Consider the following 19,814-nt stretch of genomic DNA (forward strand, 5'->3'; position numbering starts at 1 on the left):
TCTATGAAGATCTAGACAGACAGACTGGTCAGGTCCACACCTGCTCTAATAAGCTCTGTAAAAATGTCATATGTGTTTTTAAGGTCAACCTGAGACGTTTGTGCAGGTCCAAATGACATCAGCACCAGCACCTGCAACATCACCCTCTGAGGAGGAAGAGGCGGAGGAGGACGAGCTTGAACTCCAGCAGGAGCCATCAATTGTTCAGGGGGGGATGAACCTGCGGTCATCTCTATTGAGATTGAGGATGCGCCAGGACCAAGCGGTGTGCAGCCAGCAACGCCAAGGTCCAATATATTGCACACGCCGACCCCATGGAGGCCAGCAAATGCCTCCCCAGAATGATCAGTTGATGGGCCTGATGTCCCTGTGTTCGGAGACAGTCACAAGTGGTCGCAAGCTGATCCAGGGGTTCACTTGATTTGAGCAAGACTTCTCCAAGGTGTCTGCAGTGCAAGTCGGGCTACTGGAGGTAGCACGGCAAACTCTCGATGTAGCACGGCAGACTCTTGAAGGGGTGCGTGAACAGACTGCCACAAAAAATGCCCTTCGGTATGCGCTGTTGGCGGAACATGGCGCTGCACCCCAAGGTGTCGTGTTGTTAACAAGTCAAAACCCCGAGCACTCAGGCGAGTACGGAGGATACAGTTCCTCTTGACTCGGAAGACGAGCAGCCTACTTCGTCTCCTACGCCAACATCTCCACCACGACAGGAAATCTTTCCGTCACCCGCTGCACGCCAGCTTCGTCAGAGTGCGGGGACCAAGGCGGGCGTGTGGTGTTACTACACAGGGGGGCTGGTAAACGACTTGGAGGGAAATGTGGCCGCAGGTAGGGAGGGTGGGATTGATTTTTACTGTTAATGTTAATGTTCGTTCATAGTTGGGGTTGGGGGGGGACGGGTGGGGAGTAGGGTGTTGACAAATATTTTATTACAAAATTTGTTGGCAATAAATTTTTTTTATTGATTTTAACAATTGTTGTGCAGTCTCTGATTAATAAGGTTAGTTACCTAAGGCATTTTGCACAATTTAACATGTGTTCTTCATTCTTTTGTAATAACATTACTTAAGTTAAGCATTAATGCAAATGTTGAACTACAACGGCCAGGCCAGTGCAGGCAAGGCTAAAACATAACTCAAATGAAATTCAACACAAATGCAACTTTTGTTTTAGCGTAACTGTGACTATCCCCAATGTAAGTTCATGCAAAGCGTTCATTTATGAGTTGCTAACGCAACATCTTTGCAGCCGCGTAACTCCCACAGGGTACTGTTCTCCTGGAGGGTTAGTGGACAGACCATGGCTACATCACCAGGCTGGTCCTCCCCAAGGTCCTCATCAGCCTCCTTTTCAACCTCCACTCTGTTATGTATGTAAACATTACCAATGTGTAAGACTTGCCACCAGGGGTTGCACCCATGGGCAAGCAGGTATAAAAGGCAGTCTACCACGCTGCCTCCTCACTCTGGAGTTACAATAAAGAGACCAAGGTCACAACAGTTTGAGCTTACAGTATACAGTCTTGTGGAGTTATACTAAATGTAACAATTGGCAACGAGTAACAGATCACGAACTTTCACACAGTTATGGCTGTCGTTGGTATTCTTGAGAGATTTGTTGAGGGTGATGATTGGGAAGCCTTCGTTGAGCATCTTGACCAGTACTCCGTGGCCAACGAGCTGGAAAAGGAAGAAACCGCGATCTCCTCACCGTTTGTGGGTCCACGATATATGGCCTCATCAAAAATCTGCTAGCACCAACGAAATCAACAGAGAAGCTGTGCAAACTGGTTCAGGAACACCTCAAGCTGAAGGAGAGCATCTTGATGGCCAGATATCACTTTTACTTGCACCACTGCTCCAAGGGCCAGGACGTGGCGAGCTATGTCGGCGACCTAAGATGCCTTGCGGGACCAAGTGTTGCGGGACTTTTTCATGCTTGGAATCGGCCACGAGGTCATTCTTCACAAACTGCTGTCTGCTGAATCCCTAGATCTGAGCAAGGCCATCATGATAACCCAGGCTTTCATGTCCACGAACGATAACACTAAACATAATATCATTGCAGCATCGGAACTCACCGGCAAATACTGTGCATAAAATAACGCCTTCAGCAGACAGAACTGTACATGGCAGGGCCTACACGCCTGCAGATGCCGGACCTAGGATGACTCAGAGTCCACTGTGGGGTGTGAATGCGAATCCATTAGCACCATGTTGGCGCTGCGGGGGTAATCATCGAGCCCATCAATGTCGATTCAAGCACTACGTGTGCAAGGGCTGTGCAACAAGGGGCATCTCCAGTGAATGTGCAGATGTGCTGCGACTCACCACGTGGCAGAGTCGGCAGAAGATGACCGATGTGGCATGGATCACGCTGAACGAGTAAAAGAGACAACTCAACCCAAGGCTGAAGAGGAAGTGTATGGGGTACACACCTTCACCACCAAAAGCCCTCCGATAATGTTGAAAGTCAAATTAAACGGCATTCCAGTTTCCATGGAGTTGGACACGGGGGCGAGTCAGTCAATTATGAGCCAGAAGGCTTTTGAGAAACTGTGGGGCAACAAGGCACAAAGGCGAAAACTAAGCCTGATCCACACCAAGCTGCGCATTTACACCAAAGAGCTCATACCAGTCATTGGCAGTGCGGCAGTGAAGGTATCATACGATGGAGCTGTGCATGATTTACCACTATGGATTGTACCAGGCGATGGCCCAACGGTGTTCGGCAGAAGCTGGCTAGGAAAGATCCGATGGAACGGGGATGACATCAAAGCACTGTCTTCGGAGGATGACGCCTCGTGCGCCCAAGTGCGAAACAAATTTCCGTCGTTATTCGAGCCAGGCATCGGCAACTTCACAGGTGCCAAAGTGCAGATCCATCGAGTCCCTGATACATGACCCATTCATCACAAGGTCCCAGCGGTTCCATACAAGATGCAAGAGAAAGTCGAGATCAAGCTGGATAGACTTCAACGAGAGGGGATCATATCGCCAGTCGAGTTTAACGAGTGCGCCAATCCAATCGTGCCAGTGTTGAAGAGCGACGGGATGGTCAGAATCTGTGGGGGCTACAAGGTAATGATCAACCGATTCTCGTTACAGGACCAGTACCCACTACCCAAAGCAGATGACCTGTTTGCAACACTAGCAGGGGGGAAGTCATTCACCAAGCTGGATCTAACCTCTGCTTACATGACACAGGAGCTGGCCGAACCTTCAAAAAAATTGATGTGCATCAACACGCACAGAGGACTGTTCATATACCACAGATGCCCGTTTGGGATTCGCTCAGCAGCGGATATCTTTCAGAGGAACATAGAGAGCCTGCTAAAATCGGTTCTGTGCACCGTGGTGTTCCAAGACAACATCTTGTTCACTGGCTGCACCACCGAACATTTGCACAACATGGAAGAGGTCCTCAAGCGACTGGACAGAGTGGGACTCAGGCTGAAATGCTCTGAGTGTGTTTTCCTGGCGCCAGAGGTTGAATTTTTGGGGAGAAAGATTGTGGCGGATGGCATCAGACCCACGGACTCCAAGACGGAGGCCATCAAGAATGCACCCAGACCACAGAATGGGACTCCTCAACTATTTTGGTAACTTTCTACCGGGGTTGAGCACTTTGCTGGAACCATTGCATTTATTGCTACGCAAGGGTGACGACTGGGTTTGGGCTAAATCTCAAGAGACAGCCTTTAACAAGGCCAGAAACATGCTATGTTCTAACAAGCTACTTGTATTGTTTAACCCATGTAAACGTTTAGTACTAGCTTGTGATGTATCTTCGTACAGGGTCGGTTGTGCGTTACAGCAAGCCAATGGGTCAGGCAAACTGCAACCAATTGCATATGTGTCCAGAAGCTTATCTAAGGCTGAAAGAGCCTACAGTATGATTGAAAAAGAAGCATTCGCATGCATATACAGGGTTAAGAAAATGCACCAATAACTATTTGGGCTCCGGTTCGAGCTCGAAACCAACCACAAACCGTTCATTTCGTTGTTCTCAGAAAACAAAGGTATTACCACCAATGCTTCGTCCCGCATCCAAAGATGGACATTAATGTTATCTGCGTATGACTATGTAATCCGCCACAGACCAGGCACTGAGAACTGTGCGGATGCCCTCAGTCGGCTACCATTGCCCACCACCGGGGTGGAAATGGCACAACCCCTTGTAATGGATGCTTTTGATAGCGAGGGGTCACCCATCACGGCTCGCCAGATCAGGACCTGGACTAGCCAGGACCCTGTGCTATCACGAGTAAAAAACTGTGTCCTCAATGGGAGCTGGTCGTCAGTCCCAGGGGAAATGCAAGACGAAATTAAGCCGTTCCACTGACATAAGGACGAAATGTCCATCCATTCTGACTGCCTCCTATGGGGGAATTGTGTAATTTTGCCAAAAAAAGGCAGGGAAACATTTATACATGACCTTCACAGTACCCACCCAGCATAGTCATAATGAAGGCTATCGCCAGGTCGCACGTTTGTTAGCCCGGCATTGACTCGGAATTGGAGTCATGCGTACACCAGTGCAACACTTGCTCACAGTTGAGCAATGCACCAAGGGAGGCCCCGCTGAGTCTGTGGTCATGGCTCTCCAACCCGTGGTCAAGGGTCCACTTAGATTTTGCTGGCCCCTTTCTAAGAAAGATGTTCCTAGTAGCAGTGGACGCTTACTCTCAATGGATTGAATGTATAATAATGTCGTCATGTACGTCCACTCCCACCATTGAAAGCCTCCGGGCCATGTTCGCCATTCATGGTTTGCCCGACGTCCTTGTTGGTGACAATGGACCATGCTTCACCAGCTCGGAATTCAATGTGTTCATGACCGGCAATGGCATCAAGCATGTCAGGTCTGCGCTGATTAAGCCCGCATCCAAAGGTCAAGCGGAATGGGCAGTCCAAACCATCAAGCAAAGCTTGAAACGCGTGACAGACGGTTCCCTGCAGAACCGATTATCTCGGATTCTGCTCAGCTATCGCACACGACCCCACTCGCTTACTGGTGTTCCCCCTGCAGAATTGCTAATGAATTCAAAACCAGGCCCTCCTTAGTCCACCTGGATCTCAATGATCATGTAGAAACCCGGCGTCACCAGCATAACATGTACACGATCGCGCGGCTGTATCACACAACATTGAAATTAATGACCCTGTGTTTGTTCATGGTCCCAGATGGGTTGCTGGCACTGTGTTAGCCAAGGAGGGGAATAGAGTGTTTTTTGTCAAACTTTTGAATGGACAAACATGCAGAAAGCATTTGGATCAGACCAAACTGCGGTTCACTGACAACCAAGAACAGTTTGAAGAGGACATCACCAACATTGATCCACCCACACACACTCAACCAACAATAAACCTCGCGGTCAACCACGAGGATGAACCCACCATGCCCAACAGTCTGATCAGACCAGCCACACCGCAGCACAGCAATGATCCGACCGACTCACCCATGACAGGACTTCAACTCAGGCGATCAACCCGGGAACACAGAGCCCCGGATCGCCTCAACTTGCAAATAACTTGAACATAAGACTTTGGGGAGAATGATGTTATGTATGTAAACATTACCAATGTGTAAGACTTGCCACCAGGTGGCGCACCCGTGGGAGACCCAAGGGTCATCTGCACACCCTGGGCAAGCAGGTATAAAAGGCAGTCTACCATGCTGCCTCCTCACTCTGGAGTTACAATAAAGAGACCAAGGTCACAACAATTTGAGCTTAAGATGTAGTCTTGTGAAGTTATTCTAAACGTAACAACCTCCACCTCCTCCCCCCACTCCTCTTCCTCCTCTTACTCCTCGCCGGCTGGCTCTTCCTTCTCACTTCCTTCTGGAGGTGGACCTGCAGCCCCCTCAGGCATTTGCTGTCCTCTCCTTATTGCAAGGTTATGTAGCATGCAGCATACCACAGTAAACTCAGCGACCTGGTCAGGGTGGTACTGTAGGCTGCCACCAGAGTGGTCTAGGCATCTGAAGTGCTGCTTTAGGACTCCAATTGTCTTCTCAATGATGTTGCATGTCGCTATGTGGCTTTTGTTGTAACGTTTCTCTGCTTCAGTGATGGGATTACGCAGTGGGGTCATCAGCTAGCTGGCAAGGCCATATCCATTATCCCCCAGCATCCAACCATGACCTTCTGGCTGATTGACAAATAGGTCAGGGATAGCACTCTCACGTAGGATGTGCACATCATGGATGCTGTCAGGAAATGTAGCATGAACTGTCAGAATGAATTGGCTGTGGTCAACAACAAGCAGCACATTTAGGGAGTGGAATCCCTTTCTGTTACGAAACACCTCTGCGTTCTGTAAAGGTGCTTTCAGGGCGAAGTGCATGCAGTTTATTGCTCCCTGCACTTTGAGGAAGTTTGCTATTCTGGAGAAACCCAAAGCTCTCCCTGTCTGTGCCTCTCTGGTCATCGGGAAGCTTATAAAGTTAATTCTGTGAGCATAAAGGGCTGCAGTCACTTGCCGAATGCAGCAGTATGTGGCGTGCTGAGAGATACGACAGATGTCGCCAGCTGAAGTCTGAAAGGATCCTGATGTGTAGAAGGCTAGTGCTGCAGTAACCTTTTCTTTAACTTATTTTAATGTAGAGCAAGGAGAAGGAAGAGTGCTCCTCCTGCCTCCACTTTAATACTGTTGGTTTCTGTCAGCCTGCGATCAGCCCCCTTCCATTTCCCTTTTCCTCCATCCTGGACTTAACTGTGGGCCAGCTCAGCTTGCAAGCCAACTGAAATTTGAAGGGCCTGATCTAGCAAAGTGCTTGAGTGCATTGGACTGGTACCCACAGCTCGTCAGATTTACTGCAATGCGGGCTGAAGACAAATTTAGGATGGCCCTTGGGCCTCTCTTCTGGTGCATAAGTTAAGCATGCCGATCATTTCACGCCCATTATCGGGCTCTATCAAATGTAAGATCTAGAGAGAGAAACAAGAACATGCATATGGTAGGTAAGTGAGCCCATATTCTCCAATTACTTCTGCACTGACACATGATATCAAGTATTGTCTTATTACAAATTCTGGCCTGAAAATCCTTGGGAGTTTGATCCTGGCGTAAATGCTGGGATCCATCCACCAGTGACTTCCAGTGTTGACCCACACAAAAATTGGCAAGATTCATGGGAGATTACTAATTTAAGTATGACACCACAAAACTGGGCACATATCAGGTGCCTGCCATAGGGTAGACCCTGAGCATCCTGGCATAAGCAGGCCACACCAGAGGAGGTTGCTGGATCCCCAGGTCTGGACCCCCAAGTGGTCCTCACAAATGCTAAGCATGGCTGGTATACTTCCTTACACACAGTGTACTGGCCCATTGGTGCTCCACCAAGTGGGGTGTGGAAACTCCCAGTCTGGGAGTCGCTGACCATTGCCATGATGCCCCTCTTAATGCTTGTGCTCCACTCCAAACAGGAGCTCACTTGAAACTACTAAAGAAATGAACTGAGCTTCTATCCCAACACAGCCAATACAAAGTTAGAACTAGACTTTATTCCAGCTTTCTGATGCACTCCCACCAGAGGTACAGTAGAGTATGCTGGAATGGCTATGGCTTTTCGACCAATGGATTTCCTTCATTGTAATTTCAGTTGATTCAATTCAAAAATAAATTGAATTTTGAAACCACCTGCCTCTAATTACCATCTGTATTATGTTGCCAGGTAAAAAATGTAAACATTATAATTGCTGACACATATCAGCCACAAAGAGACATGAGCCCTGCTATTCCTGGGTGCAAATGCAGTAGAGGTGAAACCCCCACTTGCCCTAACCCCAGACTGGAGATCCTGTCATAAATCCCAGTGTTCAGAGCATTTGCATAGTCGATGTGGGCTGCTGGCACCTGTGACGCCCACTCTGGCCCAACCTGACCTGCCCTTGTAAGGCATGGATTATACTGCTTTCCCTGAGGTCACCTGAGCCCTAAATGGCCAAAGAATGTATTTTCCCAGTCTTCCGTTCCCACTGGAGCCATTCTGCCAAGACACAAGATAAGATTCCACTCTGGGATCAATTACTATATTCTAGTGAAGGATTGGAGTCTTCAGAAAACCTCAAGAGAAATCACAGCAACGCTAAACTGATATGAATTCCACTGAGGTCCTTCAAGTTATAAAGAATGCAATTCCCGGGTAGACCTTGAAGCCCCTCTTAAAAGCATGGTTGGTGGGCTGAAGATCCATCCACAGTTCTCCAGCTGGAATTTAAAGATTTTGTACAAACAAAATGGGATCCCGTATTCCAGCCCCCACACCTCAAGCAAAAATCAGACATCTGCCTTTTCTAACCATGGGGATTCCTAGGCCATAGAGAGAGAGACATACAGAATGTCTTTCCTCATCTTAATTTGGAGGGTTTTTTGTTTTAAATTAAAAAAGAGTAAAATTTTGAAAGCTCTAGTTATCGCCTGTAGTTGGTTGATAGTTTACGTTTTCTCATAGCTGTGCGAGAGAGACAAAAGGCGATGCAGAGAGATAGACACACATCTAGGAACCAATCACAAAATGCCAAATTCAATGTTTACAGACGTGCAATCACCCCAGTACTGTTAGGCCCGTATCCTGTCCTTTCCATCACCATTGAGGGACACTATGAATCCACCAGTAAGCCAATCCTCACATTCCTGCACCAGGTCAGCCAAACTTAGGTTCCTCTTCTACGGTGATACCAGATCAAAGGACTGCCATTCCCCACGCCCCCACCTCACCACCACCTCATTCCAGCAAACAGTATTGTGAAACGCTAAGCCTCCTCACTCTAATTCTACCAAACTCTGGGGTCACTCCATCAGTATTAGTGAAACCGCTAAAAGGAAAAGGGCTAAATTTGTTATTTTTTTTTAAACTGGCTCTGAGAAGCTGGGAGGAAAGCCGAGGGCCATTCCCCAATTCTAACAAAGTGCAGGATTGCCCCCACACTCCCTATCTGGGACAGCTAAGTGCCAGATATCTGTCTCCAACTGGTATGTATCATTTTGCTTTAAATCATTTCAGCTTTTAAAATGGCAAGGGATAAAAATTAAATACGCAGGTAAGGGAATCTATATCAGAAGTGCTACTCATTACAATATTCACAAAATAATACAGACTTGTGAAATTCAGTCCCCAAAGCACCAGTAAAAGTGCCAGATTACCATTTAATAAAACTCGATCTTGACCTATTCAGTCAGGGAAATCAGTGGCACTGATGTTATTCCCTATGCGGTATAAACACCCTTGTTGTCATAAAACAGTGAATCATCTTGACTCACTGTGAGCAACAGCACGACAGATCCACTCATCAGAACAGCTCATTCCCGAAACACTGACTAATCTTTCTGTTTCAAATCCTGATTGACCAGCAATGGGTTCCATCATTTTCGGCTTTTGCTTTAGGTTTTCAAATATTCTCAGTTTTCTGTTTATCTCACTTTTGAAATGATATCCCATTCACAATAAAATAGTGATGATCGGCATAAGGTTACATTAGATTGCATGGCCAATCCTGTATGATGGCATAACTACCAAACAATGGCAGGGGACAGCTGGCTAGAAAATATAATGGAGGCACAATACAGAACAAATATGGAAAACTCCATATTCCAGTCCGCTCTATTGTGCAGTCAACCACGGTGGTAGTGGGAGGTAGATCTGGGAGGATAGTTTCTAAAATTGGGAATGAGCAATGAAATAAATAAAAACAAAGTAAAATGGCCTTCAATTCAATTGATAGGAAATACATTCATCAAAATCCCATTACAGGAAACCTTGAAAACAGCCTTTAAAATATTATGAATAACAAAATAATGGAGGCAGACGAAATCTGCCCCTTCATAACAATTTAAATATCATTTTGTGTGTGTGTGTGTTTGTGTGCCTTGGGCAAATAAATGTGCTGACTGAATTAATTTTGCAGCAAAATAATGCATGAATGTTTGATGCAAAAATTCAGTTAATCCACATAAAATTATAGTTGCATGAACATCTGAGACTTGAAAAGGAAATTTCAATTTGAAAACTCATTCTACAAGAAATCTGGTGGAATGACTTTCAGGCTGTACATTTTCTGCTCTGTTGCTACAGATTTCGCCTAAATGTTTAATGCTTTATAACTGTAATTATTCTTTTTTGCCATCATTAAACTTTAAAAAGTTTCATTTGGAGACTCTTTGCAGAAACTCATCTTTTTTACAGCCTCATAAATAGTACTTTGATAAAATGAAGGTGAAAAAATCAATGACTGCCTGCAATGCATACAAAATACTCTGCCTTTTGCGATACCAGCTCCAATAATGAAAATTAAACTAAGGAACTTTTAATGAAGTGCCTTGCTGTGCACAATTCATGACTATAATTTTTAATTTAATTTATCATTTCACAACAGCCAGTGTGCATCAATGTATGATGAATACTGCTGTCAAGTAACAACATTGTCTTCCATGCAAACGCATTATCGGAAAATACAGTCTCGGTACACACTTGTGGTGAAGCTATTTTCTGATTATTAAAGATAATTGTTCTGATCAACAGAAACTGGTTAGCATTTTAATGAGGTACAAAAATAAATAGATACCTGAACGTCAGCCCATGGCCTGTGTCAATTGCCTCGTATGTATTTTTCTGTCAAGGGCCCAAAACAACCTCACATAGCAGGGCAATTATTAATGGAAACCATCACGGCATCTAACATTGACACTTAAAGGTAACGTATTTCAAATATGATACTGAACTGGTCAAAAAAGTGAAAAATTATGTGTATCTGACAGAATTTAAATACAACGCCACTGAAAATATTCTGTTTGATGCCAGCCTTCTTATTTTATTATACGGCTGTGTAAAGGACAGAGTCTCACCATTTTTGCAGAAACATCCTAATCGCATTGTCTCCCATCCAAGTTATGTTATCAATGTCAAATATTTATAATTAGAGCTGGCATGCAGTTTGTTCTTGGCAAAGTAAAGTGGCATTTCATGTGACAAATGGCTAGATAATGACAGGCTCAGTGTTTTTTTGTGATTTATATTAATTTTAAAGGCAAAGGTAATTCTGGCCTGGCCGACTTGAAATATTGCTGCTTTTTTTGGCATGGATATTCTGGTTCAGCTTTGTTCTAATTCCTGTTAATTATATGTTCAATTCAACATGTAACTCTATAATTCACAAAGTGAGGTCACTAAGCTGACGATATTCAAATTCCAGGATGTTTGTTAATTGGATCTGAATGGTAAACTTGATCATTTTATCAGGTTCTGGCTGAGCCACTAACTAGGTAGGCTACCAAGCAGAGGCGGGGGAAGAGATATTTACTTCCCAAATCATTGTGTAGTGTTACTTGCAGCAGGTGTACTTGGTCATGGTCCTCACACCTTTTGACGTGACTTGATTGATCGGCTCATGAGGTAGCCAGAAGCTCATGGCTGTTTGGATTTCCCTGGAAATGTTATTGAAGTACGTATTGTAATGAAATAAAGAAACTTACATAAAAATTAGGAGCAGGAGTAGGCCATATGGCCCCTCAAGCTGACTCCGAAAGACAGACTTGCTCATATAATGCCTTTCATGACCTCAGAATGTCCCAAAGCACTTTGCAGCCAATTAAGTATTTTTGGAGTGTAGTCATGTAATGTAGGAAACACAACGGCCAATTTGCGCACAGGAAGGTCCCACAAAAACAGTAATGAGATAATGACTAAATAATCTATTTTTTAGTGATATTGCTTGAGGGATAAATATTGGTCAAGACACCGGGGAGAATTCCCTGACTCTTCTTTGAAATAGAAACACAGAAAGTAGGTGCAGGAGTAGGCCATTCAGCCCTTCGAGCCTGCACCACCATTCAATATGATCATGGGTGATCATGCAACTTAAGTACCCCATTCCTGCTTTCTTTCCATACCCCTTGATCCCTTTAGCTGTAAGGGCCACATCGAACTCCCTTTTGAATATATCTAACGAACTGACCTCAACAACTTTCTGTGGTAGAGAATTCCACAGGTTCACAATTCTCTGAGTGAAGAAGTTTCTCCTCATCTCGGTCCTAAATGGCTTACCCCTTATCCTTAGACTGTGACTCCTGGTTCTGGACTTCCCCAACATTGGGAACATTCTTCCTGTATCTGCCTGTACAATCCCGTCAGAATTTTGTATGTTTCTATGAGATCCCTTCTCATTCTTCTAAATTCCAGTGAATATAAGCCTAGTCGATCCAGTCTTTCTTCATATGTCAGTCTGGCCATCCCGGGAATCGGTCTGGTGAACCTTCGCTGCACTCCTCAATAACAAGAATGTCCTTCCTCAGATTAGGAGACCAAAACTGCACACAATATACAAGGTGTGGCTTCACCAAGGCCCTGTACAACTGCAGTAAGACTCCGTGCTCCTATACTCAAATTCCCTCGCTATGAAGGCCAGCATGCCATTTGCTTTCTTTACTGCCTGCTGTAACTGCATGCCAACCTTCAATGACTGATGTACCATGACACCCAGGTCTCGTTGCACCTCCCCTTTTACTAATCTGTCACCATTCAGATAATAATCTGCCTTCCTGTTTTTGTCACGAAAGTGGATAATCTCACACTTATCCACATTATACTGCATCTGCCATGCATTTACCCATTCATCTAACCTGTCCAAGTCCTCCTGCAGCCTCCTAGCATCCTCCTCGCAGCTCGCAATGTCACCCAGCTTAGTGTCATCTGCAAACTTGGAGATATCACATTCAATTCCTTCATCTAAATCATTGATGTATATTGTAAATAGCTGGGGTCCCAGCACTGAGCCCTGCGGCACCCCACCAGCCACTGACTGCCGTTCTGAGAAGGATCCATTTATCCCGACTCTCTGCTTCCTTTCTGCCAACCAGTTCTCTATTCATGTCAATATATTACTCCCAATACCATGTGCTTTAATTTTGACACTAATCTCTTATGTGGGACCTTGTCAAAAGCCTTTTGAAAGTCCAAATACACCATATCCACTGGCTCTCCCTTATCCACTCTGCTAGGTACATCCTCAAAAAATTCTAGAAGATTTGTCAAGCATGAATTTCCTTTCATAAATCCATGCTGATTTGGACCAATCCTGTCACTGCTTTTCAAATGCGCTGCCATTATATTTTTAATAATTGATTCCAACATTTTCCCCACCACCGATGTCAGGCTAAGTGGTCTTAATTCCGTGTTTTCTCTCCCTCCTTTTTTAAAAAGTGGGGTTACATTAGCTACCCTCCAATCCATAGAAACTGAACCAGAGTCCATGGAATGTTGGAAAATGACCACCAATGCATCTACTATTTCTAGGGCCACTTCCTTAAGTACTCTGGGATGCCGACTACCAGGCCCTGGGGATTTATTGGCCTTCAGTCCCTTCAATTTCCCTAACATCATTTCCTGACGAATAAGGATTTCCCTCAGTTCCCCCTTCTCGCTAGACCCTCGGTCCCCTAGTATATTCGGGAGGTTATTCGTGCCTTCCTTAGTGATGACAGAACCAAAGTATTTGTTCAATTGGTCTGCCATTTCCTTGTTCCCCATTATGAATTCCACTAATTTTGACTGCAAGAGGCCTACATTAGTCTTCACGAATCTTTTTCTCTTCACATATCTGTAGAAGCTTTTGCAGTTAGTTTTTATGTTCCCTGTAAGCTTACTCTCATACTCTATTTTCCCCTCCTAATTAAATTCTTAGTCCTCCTTTGCTGAATTTTAAATTTCTCCCAGTCCTCAGGTTTGCTGCTTTTTCTGGCCAGTTTATATGCCTCTTCCTTGGATTTAACGTTTTCCCTAATTTCCCTTCTTAGCCACATTGAGCCACCTTCCCTTCTTTATTCTTATGCCACAGCGATGTACAATTGTTGTAGTTCATCCATGTGATATTTAAAATGTCTGCCATTGCCTATCCACCGTCAACCCTTTAAGTATCATTCGCTAGTCTATCCTCGCCAATTCACGTCTCATACCGTCGAAGCTTCCTTTCTTTAAGTTGAGGATCCTAGTCTCTGAATTAACTGTGTCACTCTCCATCTTAATGAAGAATTCTACCATATTATGGTCACTCTTCCCCAAGGGGCTCCGCATGACCAGATTGCTAATTAATCCTCTCTTGTTACACAAGACCCAGTCTAGGATGGCCTGCTCTCTAGTTCGTTCCATGACATATTGGTCCAGAAAACCATCCCTTATACACTCCAGGACCTCCTCCTCCACAGTAATGCTACCAGTTTGGTTAGCCCAATCAATATGCAGATTAAAGTCACCCATGATAACTGCTGTACCCTTATTGCACGCGTCCCTAATTTCTCATTTGATGCCATCCCCAACCTCCCTACTACTGTTTGGTGGTCTGTGCACAACTCCCACTGATATTTTCTGCCCTTTGGTGTTTCGCAGCTCTATCCATATAGATTCCACACATCTAGGCTAATATTCTTCCTTACTATTGCGTTAATCTCCTCTTTAACCAGTAACACTACCCCACCTCCTTTTCCTTCCTGTCTCTCCTTCCTGAATATTGAATACCCCTGGATGTTGAGTTCCCAGCCTTGGTTACCTTGGAGCCATGTCTCCGTAATCCCAATTACATCATATCCATTAACAGCTAACTGTGCAGTCAATTCATCCACCTTATTATGAATGCTCCTCGCATTGAGACTCAGAGCCTTTAGGCTTGCTTTTTACCACTCTTTGTCCTTTTAGAATTATGTTGTAATGTGGCCCTTTATGATTTTTGCCCTTGATTTCTCTGCCCTCCACTCTTGCTTTTCTCCTTACTACCTTTTGCTTCTGCTCCCTTTTTACTTCCCTCTGTCTCCCTGCATAGGTTCCCATCCCCCTGTCATATTAGTTTACCCCTCCCCAACAGCACTAACAAACTCTCCCTCGAGGACATTGGTTCCGGTCCTGCCCAGGTGCAGACTGTCCGGTTTGTACTGGTCCCACCTCCCCCAGAACCGGTTCCAATGTCCCAGGAATTTGAATTCTTCCCCCTTGCACCATTCCTCAAGCCACGTATTCAACTGAGCTATCCTGCAATTCCTACTCTGACTAGCACGTGGCACTGGTAGCAATCCTGAGGTTACTACCTTTGAGGTCCTACTTTTTAATTTAATTCCTCATTCCCTAAATTCAGCTTGTAGGACCTCATCCCGTTTTTTCGCCTATATCATTGGTACCTATATGTACCACGACAGCTGGCTGTTCACCCTCCCCCTCCAGAATGCACTGCAGCTGCTCCAAGACATCCTTGACCCTTGCACCAGGAAGGCAACATACCATCCTGGAGTCTCGTTTGCAGCCACAGAAACGCCTATCTATTCCCCTTACAATAGAATCCCCTATCACTATAGTTCTCCCACTCTTTTTCCTGCCCTCCTGTGCAGCAGAGCCACCCCTAGTGCCATGGACTTGGCTGCTGCTGCCTTCCCCTGATGAGTCATCTCCCCCAACAGTACCCAAGGTGGTGTATCTCTTTTGGAGGTAGATGACCGCAGAGGACCCCGCACTACCTTCCTTCCACTGCTCTACCTGATGGTCACCCATTCCCTATCTGGCTGTGTAACCTTTACCTGCGGTGTGACCAACTCACTAAAGGTGCTATTCACGACATCCTCAGCATCACAGATGCTCCAGAGTGAATCCATGCACAGCTCCAGTGCCGCAATGCGGTCTGTCAGGAGCTGCAACTGGATACACTTCCTGCACATATATTCATCAGGGACACTGGAAGCGTCCCTGACTTCCCACATAGCACAGGAGGAACATGAAACAGGTCTGGGCTCTCCTGCCATGACTTCACCCTTAAATTAGCCGAATTGGTAACAATGCCAAAGGTTAACTATTGATCAGAAAAGAAAAAGATTAAATACTTACCAATCCACCAGCCAATCACTTACCTTCTTGGCTGTGATGTCACACTTTGATTTATTTTTACTTCTTTGTTTACCTACTGCCCCTGCACCAGCTGGTCTCCACCAACTTGGTCACCTTGAAACCATGTCTCTGTAAAGGATGCTTTCCTGTGATGTCACACGTTGATTTATTTTTACTTCCTTCCCCTCATAGGTCTGTTTGCACTGCTCCCAGTTAGCTCCTCCTTCTCCCACTCCGATCTCGCGCTGTTTGAATCTCCCAGGCCGGCTCTCACTCCTTTATCTCCCCCTCCGGTCTTGCGCTGTCATGGAATCTTTTAAGACCACCTGAGAGGGCAGACATGGTTTAACGTCTCATCTGAAAAATGGCACCTCTAACAGTTTTGCACATGGCAAGCCCCTAACCTGAGGGGCTCAGACCACAATTGAGAAACACATTAAATCTTGCTGTCTTGGCAGTGTGAATCTGTGTCGTCGCTGTGTTGCCTTTCCAATTAGCAATTCTAGACAGCTTTTTCAGCATTGTCCTTTGGCTGTGCTTTGCACTCTGGACCAGTCAGCATGGATATCACTTGAAAATTAGTAAGTTTGTGAAGAGGCATTTTCCAGTTCGGTCTACTTGAATCATGCCTCTTGCCAGCGATGTAACTGTTTGGATGTGATGGCTCATCCTCTCAGCCAAACAACAATCAGCTAAATGGCAACTGAAGGAAAAAAAAGGTAAATAAATAACTCCAATTGACTTTCTGTGGACGGACAAAACATTAATGAATTTGAATTGTGATGAACTTTAGATACTCAGAAAAAAACCCAGACATTTTGTCTCCATTTGTAGACTCCACTACTTGGGTTTGTTTGGATTTGAAAAGCTTTCTTCCTCGTGCTGTGTGTAGCAAAATGACAAATGTATTCTTTATAAATAGGTTTATGATGTTGTTACACAGACGGGTGGATAATGCAATCACAGACCTCCAGTGCTGTGCAGAAAGCTCCTTCAGACCCCAAATGAGATGACTACCCAATAAAGCAGCTACTAAGCAACCCTCCTGCCACATCCAATCGTGAATGTAGGTGGACAATTAAACAGCTAACAGGAGGAGGAGGCTCCATGAATAGAGAGTGATTATTTGCAACAGTTTTTTGTGTGTCCTTCTGTGCATGAGCGCTCAGGACTTCAGCCCCCCCCATTCCCGTGCATGCACAGACTCCTCGAACCCAGAACCGAAAGTGAGGCCTGTATCGTGAGGAGCCCGTAGCTGCTGTGCTGTTGCTGGCCACGATGCTTTGCTGATCTAGACTTTTGCCTAAAATATCGTGGTGATTATATTCACAAACATTTCCACAGCCTTCTGTAGGAGAGAAAAAGATCGGAGTTAGTGAGAGACTGGGGAGAGAGAAAGAAACCGGGGAGGGAGAAAGAGACTGTGGAGGGAGAGAGAAACTGAGGGGAGAGGGAGAAAGACTGGGGAGGGAGAGAGAGTCTGGGGGGAGAGGGAGAGATACTGGGGAGAGAGAGAGAGAGAGAGAGAGACGGGGGAGGAAGAGAGCGACTGGGGAGGGAGAGAGAGACGATGGGCAGAGAGAGAGACTGTGAAAGGATAGAGAGAAAACATAAGAACATAAGAAATAGGAGCAGGAGTAGGCCAATATGGCCTCTTGAGCCTGCGCCGTCATTCAATAAGATCAGGGCTGATCATCGACCTCAACTCCATTTTCCCGCCCAATCTTCATATACCTTGATTCCCCTAGATTCCAAAATTCTATCTATCTCAGTCTTGAATATATTCAGAAACTCAGTATTTACAGCACTCTGGGGCAGAGAATTCCAAAGATTCACAACCCTCTGACTGAAGAAATTCCTCCTCATCTCTATCTTAAATGGCCTATTGCTTATCCTGAGATGGTGTCCCCTAGTTCTCGACACTCCAGCCAGGGGAATCAACCTCTCAGCATCTACCCTGTCAATCCCTTTCAGAATCTTGTATGTTTCAATGAGATCACCTCTCATTCTTCTAAACTCCAGAGAGCTTAGGCCAATCCTACGCAATTTCTCATCATAGGACAGCCCTCTCATCCCAGGAATCAATCCAGTGAATCTCCATTGCACCGCCTCCAAGGCAAGTATATCTTTCTTTAGATAAGGAGATCAAAACTGTGCAGTTTTCTCACCGTGAGTCTCACCAAGGCCCTGTACAATTGTAGCAAGACTTCCTTACTCTTATACTCCAAGCCCCTTACAATAAAGGACAACATGCCATTTGCCTTCCTTATTGCTTGCTGTACCTGCATGCTAGCTTTCTGTTTCATGCAAAAGGACAGCCAAATCTCTCTGAACAACATTAAATGTTTCTCACCATTTACAAAATATTCTGTATTTCTATTCTTCCTACCAAAGTGAATAACCTCACATTTCTCTACATTATACTCCATCTGCCACCTTATTGCCCACTCATTTAGTTTATCTATATCCCTTTGCAGACACTTTGTGTACTCCTCACAGATTGCTGTCCCACCTAGCCTTGTATCATCAGCAAACTTGGATACATTATACTCGGTTCCCTCATCTACGTCATTAATATAGATTGTAAATGTCATGTATTCAACTGTCATTGTAACCCATGTATAAACTGACCTAAGTTGAACACCGTGAGAACATTGACCACTAGGTGGTGAACTTGTGGGAGACACTCCTAACCTGGACTTACAGGTATAAAAGGGGAAGCTCCACCCACCTTCATCACTTCAGTGCTGGCGAATAAAGGTTAGTGGTCACAGAGTGACCTTATTTCAAGTATGGGCCTCGTGTGCATTTGTACTGTATAGTAAGGACATATTATTGGCGACGAGAAACTGGGATTTAAACCACGTGAGCATGGCCACTAGCAGCACAGAAGAGAGGTACTGTGTTGGTGATGATTGGGACGATTTTATTGAGAGACTACAGCAAAGTTTCGTCACTAAGGAATGGCTGGGACAGGATTCGGCCGACAAGCGCGGGGCTCGTCTTCTGACAGTTTGTGGATCCAGGACGTACTCCCTGATGAAGGACCTTCTAGTGCCAGAGAAGCCGGCGGACAAGACTTTTGAAGAGCTCAGTAAGTTGATCGGGGAACACTTTAAAGCGGCGAGCAGCATGCACATGGCGAGACACCGGTTTTACACGCACCTGCGGCGAGAAGGGCAAAGCGTTCCAGACTTCAAGGCAGACCTCCGGCGACTGGCGAGCCTATGTAAGTTCCCAGATGCATGCAGAGTGGAGATGCTGTGAGACTTTTTTATTGAGGACATCAGGCACGCTGGGGTTTTCAGGAAACTGATTGAGACCAAAGACCTGACCCTGGAAACGACGGCTTTGATGGCCAGACATTTATCTCAGGGGAGGAAGAGACCAAAATGAGGTTTGACAAAAATCTTGGTTTAAATACAGCAAATGGACAGGGAGTCAACATTGTTTACATGGCACACAGCTCTCCAGGCAGACAAGGGCAATCGGATATGCCCGAGCATGTAGTCGAACCCAAAGGGGGAATTCAACAGAGACAATGGCTAGCTGAACGGTGATTCATGCCATCGCAAGGGACAATGCGGCCAGTAATGGGGCCATCAACACCTGTCAATGATGCGCTTAAGGACAGTTACAGAGACAGTCAGAGATGATCGACTGGTAATGGACCTTTTGTTTCCAACAATGGCTCATGTTGGAGGTGTGGAGGCAAACACACAGCCAGAGCTTGCAGGTATCAGCAATATACCTGCAGAAACTGCAACGCAGCAGTCACTTGGCGCGTATGTGCAGGAAGCCTGCATCCAGGTTGATGTACGAGGAGGACGGGTACGATGTCATCCCTACGAGGCCAAATGAATACTGTGGGAAATCGCTGGAAGCTGAAGTTCAGCGAGTTCATGTGGAGCACATATACAGTTCATACAGCAGGACACCATCGA

This window comes from Pristiophorus japonicus, chromosome 1 (assembly GCF_044704955.1).
Source record: "Pristiophorus japonicus isolate sPriJap1 chromosome 1, sPriJap1.hap1, whole genome shotgun sequence".
Taxonomy (NCBI): Eukaryota; Metazoa; Chordata; class Chondrichthyes; family Pristiophoridae; genus Pristiophorus; species Pristiophorus japonicus.